This window comes from Pectinophora gossypiella, chromosome 3, assembly GCF_024362695.1.
Source record: "Pectinophora gossypiella chromosome 3, ilPecGoss1.1, whole genome shotgun sequence".
Classification (NCBI taxonomy): Eukaryota; Metazoa; Arthropoda; class Insecta; order Lepidoptera; family Gelechiidae; genus Pectinophora; species Pectinophora gossypiella.
Window position 1 is genome coordinate 9,633,190 of NC_065406.1, and position 10,851 is coordinate 9,644,040.

General features: G+C 38.5%; 1 protein-coding gene across 1 annotated transcript in view; it reads right to left on the bottom strand.

The window, feature by feature from the left end:
- The window catches only part of LOC126381788 (filamin-A), a 114,951-nt gene extending 110,903 nt beyond the window's left edge, over positions 1-4,048 (bottom strand). Inside the window, exon 1 of the mRNA XM_050031267.1 lies at positions 3,864-4,048. The gene's annotated coding sequence lies outside the window, so the exon portion shown is untranslated. The remainder of the gene's footprint in view (positions 1-3,863) is intronic.
- Between the last annotated feature and the right edge of the window lie 6,803 nt (positions 4,049-10,851).

Below are 10,851 nucleotides of genomic sequence, written 5' to 3' on the forward strand. Positions count from 1 at the left end.
TCGTGAGTCCAACGCTCAAACCACTAGACCACAGAGGCCGTTAGGCAGTGTGTCTACACACTTGTTTAAGGAAACAGAATCAGGGGGGTTAAAATGGCCACATGGAAGCAATTCATCTAAAAAAAAACAATATTGCTTTTTGACATTTGTTTGCATTGCGCACTTACTTTTATATGTACAAATGTCAAATTGCAATATTGCTTTCTTAGATTGCTTCGATGTGGCCATTTTAACCCCCCAGAAACAGTTGATGGTTAATTATGATACCTTCACTGGCTATATGGTAAATAATCCGAGAAACAATAATCCCTAAAAATCCCTAGCCATAAACATAGCCTGTCGATGCAGGTAGAGAGAGACCTCAATGTTGCTGGTATCTAAAATAAATAAGACCAAAATTTTCTGTATATTCACTCGTGTGGCATCTTCAATGCCTGGTTTGATCTGTTGGCAGAGGAAAGGGCCAGGCGACACGAACGTGGCACGGGACTTCCTGCCACTGCCGCTGCAGATCGTGTGGTGGAACTTGCCGCCCTCGCATTGGCTTATATAGTTATGAAAAAAGTGCCCCCTAGACACTACGTATATATAAATATATCACCCAGAACGGTGTGCTCACGTGCCCTCACTGTGCGCGGGAGTTCACTGTAAAGATAGGCTACATAAGCCATCCTCGGGCGCATCAGCGTCGTGCCGACTTGGAGTCGAAGTGGTCGCCATGGCCGAAATCGGTCGGAGATCATCATCATCATATCAACCAGAAAAGGTGTATGAGGCCTAATTTATGATGACACCTTCATACAAACTAATTATGTAGCGAGAAGCAAGCTTACAACGCAGTCACGTAGCGTTTTATACTTAATTGAATAGCTCGTAAACCTACGTAGATTCAAAGAAGAATGTTGTGTTTGAAACTATTGTCAGACTGAGAGTAGTGTTGAAGTTATAAACTTCTTAATGTAAATGTATAGCCTTACGCGGTTATGGAACGTAACGAATCGTGAACTGTTTGCTTAAACTCACACAGTGTAAGTTACATATTCGAACATAATATTGCTTTGCGTATTTGATAAATACCTATTCTTAACTGCTGGTTAGGTAACGCTTTATGTAAAAAGTCAATAAACCTTGTAGAAGAGCGATAAATATTACATTTCGCGTTTTTTTTCGCATAGGTAATGTAAGATAATAACTGTGAAATACCCAAGCAGCAAACGTTGTTCACTGGGACAAGAGGAATCAACCGTAGGGGTGTTAAATTTATTGTATAATTTTAATTTTAACAAGCGACGCCCTAACGATGTCATTCGTGCTTCACTGCCTACAATAATATGCGACTGGGAGGCGCATCGCAGGAAAAAGGCTGTATATTACCCGTGCTGTATTTCAGATTTGTCTTTCAACTTTTTATATTTCAAGCACGTTAAATAAAGTGCAATATTATATAATACAACTACGATAAAACTAAAACGCAATCGATAAAATAAGTACTTATTAGTATTATTTTTCTTAGCGTCAAACGTTGACAAATATAATAATGATGTATTGTTGCTGGGGCTTAAAAATGGCGTAGGTATAGTGTAGATATTTGTTGAATATGTTTAGTATATATTTCCTGTACTTGATAAATATATATCTATAAGAATTAGCATCACGTGTTAGCAGTTACTTACATAAATATGTCTTGAAGGATGTGAATTGTTGTTTTCCTTATATCTGTAGATTATAAATAATACTATTATAGCATATTATTGGATTTTCTTGTTTCCTCGAGCATGTAAGAATCTTAAGTCCTAACTTCGATAAGCGATTTCCTTGAATTTCGTATTTTATTTATTTGATTGTTAGGTGGTAGATACGTCTTAAGAAGGATAAGAAGAATAAAATAAATTTATTGCCAGTATCAATTTACATTTGCTATAAGAACTAGGAACTAACTAACAGCCTCCGTGGTTTAGTGGTTAGAGCGTTAGGCTCACGATCTGGAGGTCCGGGTTCGATTCCCGATGGGGACATTGTCGAAATCACTTTGTGAAACTGTCCTTTGTTTGGTAAGGACTTTTCAGGCTTGAATCACCTGATTGTCCGAAAAAGTAAGATGATTCCGTGCTTCGGAGGGCACGTTAAGTCGTTGGTCCCGGCTATTAGCCGTAAAAACACCTCCACCAACCCGCAGTGGAGCAGCGTGGTGGAGTATGCTCCATATCCCCTCCGGTTGATTGAGGGGAGGCCTGTGCCCAGCAGTGGGACGTATATAGGCAGTTTGTGTATGTATTTTATATGATTATAAATATTACGAATACGGGCAAAAGGAAATGGCTCAGCTTGTGCTGTGACGAAGCCATGCTATGGCGCCATCCAGCGCTGGTTTTCAGTCATTTCCTCGTATTACGTCCTACGTGATGATCACATTATCAAATATCAGTTGGGTTCGCATACCAGACCTATAAGTGTAAGTGCGTTTATGTGTTTATTTCTTTGTATCGGTGCGCTCTAAGTACAACACTTAGCTATAAATTAAATAATTCATAATTTATGTATCTAATTCATGGACGCTCTATATACGTCCTAGTAGTGCGCACAAGCAGACCTCACTTTACCAACCGAAGGCGGAACTGTTCTAATTTGAATCTTAATATAATAGGCTACTTGACAACCTAGTGAAATGAGATACTTTTTACGAAACATCAAAACGAAAGCTTTCTTCGGAGTTGGTATAGAAATACTGTCCTGTGACGTCATCAACAAAAGCGGTCAAACGTCGTACTCATTCTCACTTAATTCGAAAATAAGTCGAAAAGTAAAATGAGATTGTTTTTTGATTATCTTAGACTGGCTTCTATTTCTAGATAAGCATCTTATAATTTATCTTTGACCCAATCAAATTGCATACATTCGATTTAGGTACAGTCACGAGCATTAATATGTATACACTTTGGTACCATATCACATTAACTTTTTTGACAAATTGAACTGTAAGTCTCACTAAATGTCATATATGTTAGTGCGACAGAGTCCTGTAGTCATGACTGTAGCTACATTGAATATAAATATCAAACCCAACATACCTATATCATTATTATATGAAAAATTATTAATAATAAATAAAATAGATGAGATCGCGTTGATGTCTTTGAAATAGTAGGTACCAGATGTTCTTTTGCGCGGTTACGAAATCGAACTAGGTACGTACCTACTAGGTATTTAAACAAGAAACATGTCATTGCCACCTAAAATTATACTTTATTAATTGTATATTTATATACAGTACTTAGTTTATCTCCTGCGAATTATTTATATTTTGTTGCAAGATATGATTCATTCGCAGATTTCGTAATTCTCCAGCTATTGCACTACAAATTAATACAATGCGTTGGCACATCAGAACGAATTATTTTACGCTTCGCAACTAAATACTAGATTGGATAGCAATTGTTCACTGTGACTGGTGTAATTTAAGTTAACACTGCTATGTAACCTTAAGGCACGTGCCTAGTGGGTGGAGTGTGAACACACTCGAGACGAGATGATGTCATACCTGCCCAGTGTAGTCACCCTCAGGGCTTTAGGACACTGGTCCCACACCCTACAGTCGCCACTACTGACACACTACTCCATTTTAACCAATAGTTATGCAAGCCAAACCGGTCGTTCGCACTAAAGCGAAGTCATTCACAAAATCGCAGACACCTGTTATGAAAATACGCTCTCACTCCGAACTTTTAACGCAACCTTCACAGAACTCCCAAACTAACGTTAGCGCTAATTCTTACGATTTTACGGCATTCACGGCAAGTATATAAATGCCCTTGTCGAATATCCCTGCATAAATGCAAGATGCAGCTGCAATGTGCACTGTTTACCTCGGTCATGCGACTCTAACAACACATCACTGACTCCTGTTGAGGCACTTCACTTCAGTTTCACTTTTATATCACGTTTATTAACGTTGTTATTGCGTATAAATATCGTAATAAGCGTTTGTCGCGTTCGTGAGGCCAGCATGCGCGGGCGCGGTTGAGGCCTCGTCCGCAAGGAGTGACGGAGGCGCAGGCTGCGCGGGAGGCTGCCTCCCCTCCCCCGCCGCACCGGCGCGCGCGCAGGCATTCCGACTGTGACGACAACGTGCCCATTTATGTCTTTGGACACGGTTGATGGTCACAGCGGCCATATGGTGTCTTGCACTCGAAGCGATTATGTTTTTTCAATGGAATTCCGTAATAGTAGTGAATTACCTCAAGGTGTGGGAAATTGTGGGCCCTACCAAATGGCTGCCCTCGCAATTTGCAGAAGTATCTCATGCACAAACACTACCACTGCTCTTACGATCAACATTTAATTGAAAAGCAATTTGTATAGTTTACGTTCTTCGTTCCGCTCGTAAAATTCGAACTAAAAGATAGCAAACGAGGAAATTGTTTTTCTTACGTGAGTACGGGAACTAACACATATTACACGTAATTTTGTTCTAATAGGTACCTAACCTCGACAACACCTACACTTAGATATGACAAAGTACAAAAACATTTCACACTTATTACAAGTCACACACAATGGTATCTGTACCTATGAAGATGTAACAAAAACTGTGGCTAATTATCACTTGTAATATTATGCGTGCGGACCGCGCAATTTATAGTGTTTGTTGTGTATTAAGTTCTGGAGGAAAGGAAAATGCTTGCGTAATTTATGTGGGCATAAATTATGAATAAAGAGGGCGGAGGCTGGGCCCTCGCGAGCGGCTCGCTATCTGCGGAAGAGTTAAATTGGTTCCGAGGGTCGCAAGGCTTTAATTTGATGCGGGTTTGGTCGAGCGAGGCCCTTTATGGTAAGGGAATTTGTCGATTTTTAATTCTCAAACAGCGGCGTTGGGAACACATTACGTCTATACATAACCTCATAAAAGACCCGAATTCGAGAGCCGGCTGTAAATTAAATTTCGCTCCTGACATTATTCTTTTCAAGGGTGGGTGTTTGAATGTTGTTTCGTATAAAATTAAAAGCTTCTATTTAGGTATTAATTTGAAAATCGTCAACCACATAAGAGCCTGTTTGATAATCGCTTTAGAAACTCTCGCAACAGTCACGTTAGTTTTCATATATAAAAAATTGTCGAAGTTTTTATCTGGATTGAAAGCAGCGTGTCAATTTCGAGGTTTTCTTGGAGAAAATCACATCAGAATGTAAATTTTCAATCAAGGTTTTCACAATTATGTAGAAAAACCTACAACAACAACGTCGTCATAAACACGGCTTTTGAATTGCCGAAGGTAGACCGTTCTTAGTACCCACAAAGTTAGTAGGTACCTATACCTATTGTAGATAATAATATTCGCAATGATTGCACGGTGGAGTTGTCCGGGTGAAACGCGCCGGACGGGATAACTCGTGAATACATTTGAATGGCTGAACTGGAACTATGTGACATTTGCCCTGCAGGACACAGGTGACGCAATGGCCACGCTTCCATGAAATCCGGTCAATGGTAAGGTATTATTTTATCGGAGGTATTTTTTGCAAAGAAATTCCTGATTATGATACGGCTCACCACTTATCACGTTGGTCTAACGGAAAGCTCGGTGAGGTGTGGGTGCTTGGTTCATAATAATAATAATAAAACACTTTAATGCACAGAAATGTACAAAACATTTACAGGATAAACTTATTATAAGGTAGGCAAAGGTGGCCTTATCGCTAAGAGTGATCTCTTCCAGGCAACCTTCGGCAGAGGATATAGTACATCATCTTCATCTTGCGATGGATGTACTTTTGACTATTCAGATTGGTATATAGTCGTGAGTTTATGTTATTTTATTTTAAAATAAAGTTTTGTGTTGTTAGTCCTGATTAGGTCCGGTCTTTAAAAAAAATATGAAAAAATAGCTCACGGCCGAGTGTGCGACACATCACGGGCAGACGTGTATGTGTTTGTTCATTTGTTACCTTTTCTCACCTAATTTGTATGAATATTTCTCAATTTTCTTAATAAATTACTACTGAATTTTGATCTTACGTGGCACAATGTTTTGCTTTAGTAAACCATCAGAGACTTTTATTATTTACCTATGTGCAGCGTTCCGCCCTATAGTGTTCGAAATCAGCAGGAAGGCTTTTGTTTTTCCATATCATTGATGTCATTTTTAATGATACTTTATGTGCTTCCTTTGTATTCAAAAGTCAAAAATCGTAGTCTTTTACAGTTTAATTCAGCCGCCACATACCGATACAGATATGCAGATATATTTCACAATCTAACTTGGAAATTGCGAAACTCAGATTGGATTTTCAAGCTTACGGGCGCAGGTGAAACGTTACTGGGACTTTTCAATAACTGAAAAATGGAGAATCGGTGAGGATACGGTTTGATACGTTTTTCGTTTGCCTTGTACCGTGAGTGACAAATTATTTTAAATATACTTACTTAGTTTCGTTTAGATCGTAGTAAATGGAATTCCGAGTCTCTGCCTACCCTAACTATGCACTTCATCATTATCAGCCGTACGACGCCCACTGCTGGGCATAGGCCTCCCCCAAGGATCTCCACGACGATCGGTCCTGCGCTGCCCGCATCCAGCGGCTTCCCGCGACCTTCACTAGATCGTCGGTCCACCTTGTAGCGGGCCTACCAACTGAGCATCGTCCGACACGTGGTCGCCATTCGAGAACCTTTCCGCCCCATCGGCCATCGGTTCTCCTCGCTACGTGTCCTGCCCACTGCCACTTCAGCTTGGAAATTCTCCGAGCTATGTCGGTGACTTTAGTTCTCTTGCAGATCTCCTCATTTCTGATTCGATCGAGCAGGGAAATACCGAGCTTACCTCTCTCCATTGCCCGCTGAGCGACACCGAGCCTCCTCACGAGACCCATAGTAAGCGGCCTTGTGTATACACTTAGTTTCCCACAATCCTTCTCATATGCAAATGCCCAAAAAAAAGTAATTTTAACGTAGAAAACGAACACAAACATGATAATCAACACTTTCAAGGACAGAACGTCTAATGACGTTCCGATTCCAAGGTGTCTTACTATTATGAACCATCAATGACCCATGATCTCTGCCCGTGAAAGGGTTAAATATGTTTCAATGTCGCCACGGAATAGGAAAAACAGGTTGGAAGGGGCCAGTAAGCGCGAAACGTGGGCCATACGAGTAAAATTATGAGCAAAAAGTTCATACTTCAACTTTACTGTGCACTCTACTTGTAAACAAACTTTACGACGCACGGAACTCCGCGATAGCACTTATATTAAAAGGTCGTCTTGTGCATTATAACTTCAAAAAATCTAATATCGACTATCATCCAAGGAGATCCCTCCTTATCACAGGAACGCTTAAAACCTTATTATGGTCGACTACTTTACAAAAAAAAAAAAAATTGTGTGCCTATCACATAAAATACACATTGCCGGTAAAGTGGCTATGGAATTTGAGAAGCAGTAGAGCTATCGTAGTTATCCGTTTGCTGGAGTAGTAGTATAAGAGAGTGGGGTTAAACCGGCGACAGCGGTTCTCATACAAAATGCGCGTTTGGGCCTTTCCAACCTCTTTCTTCCATTCCTTAATGTTGATAGATTACTTTATATAAGTACCTAATTATCTATTTTTATGTAGGCCAGCTGGAAAAACCTTCAACAAAAAAGTGATAATTTTACTGCCTATTTTATTGCCATTGCAATATTTTCATAATATAACATACTATATACCAATTTGGGTAGTCTGAGATGTATCCATCGCAAGATGAACTAAGTTACACCTCAACGAGCTTTCTGTTGGACCAACGTGATAGGTGGTGAGCCATATCGCCGTCTATAATTTTCGAGCCAAATGTGTTGGTGAAAACTGCACTTGAAAAAATATTAGGTAATTACCTTAGATTCATTTGAAATCCAAAATATTAAAGTCGCACACATATGTTGTTATGCTCTGCCTGGTTGGTGAGAGCCTTCAGCGCTTCCCAATTGTCCGGCCAAGTAGTTAATACCATCTGCGGCAAATCTACAATAAGTGACGTCAAAAAAAAAACTGCCTGGTGTATAGAAAGTGGTAAATAATACGGCGAATTTGAGTTGCCCACGTTCTTTATATTATTAATTAGGCACACAAAAAATACACGTTACTTGCACTCGACCGTAGAAGAAGAAGGAAGAAAGTATTGCTATTTTATATTACATAACATAACATAAACAGCATATATACGTCCCACTGCTGGGCACAGGCCTCCGCTCAATCAACCGGAGGGGGTATGGAATATACTCCACCACGCTCCTCCAATGCGGGTTGGTGGGGTCCAACGGCTTAACGTGTTTTAACGTAACTTTTACAATGATGAATCATCATTCATCATTGTAAAAGTAAAAAAATATAATTTGTTAGATGTTGCCAACAATTCATTTTAACTTTATTTTTAATTATATGATTCATCTTAAAGAACATTATTATGAACACACGTTCTTATTTGTTTAAAAAGTATACCAACATTTATGCATTTTCTGTGCGTTTAAATAACAATGACAAGGATAGCGTAACTGTGTCACAGGTATTATGTGAGTCACACATCGGAGGTCAAGTTGTATGAATCAGTAGACTTGTTCCGCGAAAATCATCGCCTTTCCGTTTATGACTTTTATATCTGTGACTCGTCAACTATTATTATGAATGTACTTATTATTAATTAATTTGTGTGGGCTGATAATACGAAACAGGAAGATCTATACTTACATGAATCGCCCTTTATCCCGTAAGGATAATTAGAGGTACAATAAGCACAATAAAATACTTAAGCAAAAAATAAAATAAAAAATAATAATAATAATAACATAGCAAATGTAAATTGTTACTGGCAATAAAATTATTTTATTCTTCTACTTCTTCTTCTACTTCTTCTTCTTCTTCTTCTACTTCTTCTTCTTATAAGGGACTTTACACGGCCTTGTACAGCTTTAACGTGATAATTACCTATTTTCTTATTATTCGGGTACATAATTACTCCAAAATACAATGTAATGGTAGAAACATAGATATTTGGATCACATTATGTATATAATTATGCTGCTACGTATATTAATTGCTTCTCTTTATTTTGATCACAATAATAATGGGTGGAAGATGTAATTGTGACTGGGTATAATAAAAAGGGTCCTCATTTATATCCAAAAACAAAATATCTGTTATTTATGAAATTATAAGTTTCATCATCATCATCAATTTAAGAGCCACGCTCTTGTCGGTGCAGCAATTTCCATGCAAATTTTTAGGGAAAAATAGGGCAGTGGTTTCCCTCTTGCCTTCCGCCCCACAGTACTCTGTCTGACGCGAGTGGGATAGCGCCCAGAGTAGTCTATTACAAAGCCATACTAGGAGAAGTTTAAACGAAGAAAAAACAATACCAAGAGGTTCCCTGGTTGAACCTAAATGATTTGTTACAATTTATTTTTCAAATGATTTTTGTTTCTATAGCAGTCATAAAAACAAAAATCATTTAATAACAGAATCAGAATCAGAATCATTTATTCAACGTAATTATCATGGATAAACTTGTTGAAGGTCAATGTAACATTTTTGAATTTACGTCATTTCGCAAGGTGTTATGGCTGAGGAGAAGAAATGACAAGAAACTGCAACAGCAACACATCTTTTAGATCAATGAGGGTACATTACAAGTTATTTAATAACTAGAGGAACACATTCAATACCAGACATTTTTATCATTTAGGTAATCATTAATCTTATAATAGGCTTTTTTACATAAAGTAAGCTTCACGTGAGCTTTAAATTTGTTCTCTGACAAATTTAAAATATTATCTGGTATTTTATTGTAAAAACGTATACATAACCCCAAAAAAGATGAATTTAATTTACTTAATCTAGAATTTTGAACAACAATTTTATTTTTATTCCTTGTATTGTAAGTATGCCTTTCACAGTTTCTCGGAAGGAGAGATACATTTTTACGCACATACATAATGTTTTCATAAATATATTGACTTGCGACCGTCAGTATATTTATTTCTTTAAACAGCTCCCTTAAAGAGTCCCGACAACGCAGATTATAAATAGCGCGAACTGCCCTTTTTTGAATAATGAAAATAGTTTCTACATCAGCGGCTCGACCCCACAATAAAATACCGTAAGACATTATGCTGTGGAAGTAGCTGAAGTAGACAAGTCTAGCAGTGGGTACATCTGTGAGTTGTCGGATTCTTCTGACGGCATATGCTGCTGAACTTAGCTTGCCCGCTAGTGATACAATATGTGGGCCCCATTGAAGTTTTGAATCTACAGTAATTCCTAAGAAAACGGTGTGTTCAACAAAATCTAGTTTCTCGTCGTTAATTTTAATGTTATTATTTACTTTCTTTACGTTTGGTAGAACAAATTTAATACACTTCGTTTTCTTAGCATTTAGAACTAGATTATTTACTGTAAACCAGCTTAGAACCTGCGACACAGCGCTGTTTGCTTCGTCAAGTTCCTCTAACTTTCTATCGATTTTAAATATAAGACAGCTAAGGTGTCATCTTTACGATAAGTTTAAATCTACATGGCGGTCTAAATAATATTAGTAAGTACTCAATATTATAGACAGATGGTGCCGACGCCGGCTTAATGACCATATAGATCGAAAGAATTTCGCATGGAGGAGGACCCGGTGGTGTAATGGTTAACACGGCACACGGCTAGACAAGAGCTGCGGGTTCAAGTCCCGTCCAGGTCAGATTTGTTTCGATTTAATTTTCTCTACTCCTATCGTGTGTCAACCCTGGTGTCAGGGTTACTGATGAGCCGCCAAAGAACTCTGACATGACTCGTCTAACGACTACGTACATACATCAGTAAGTAGTAACCGGAAC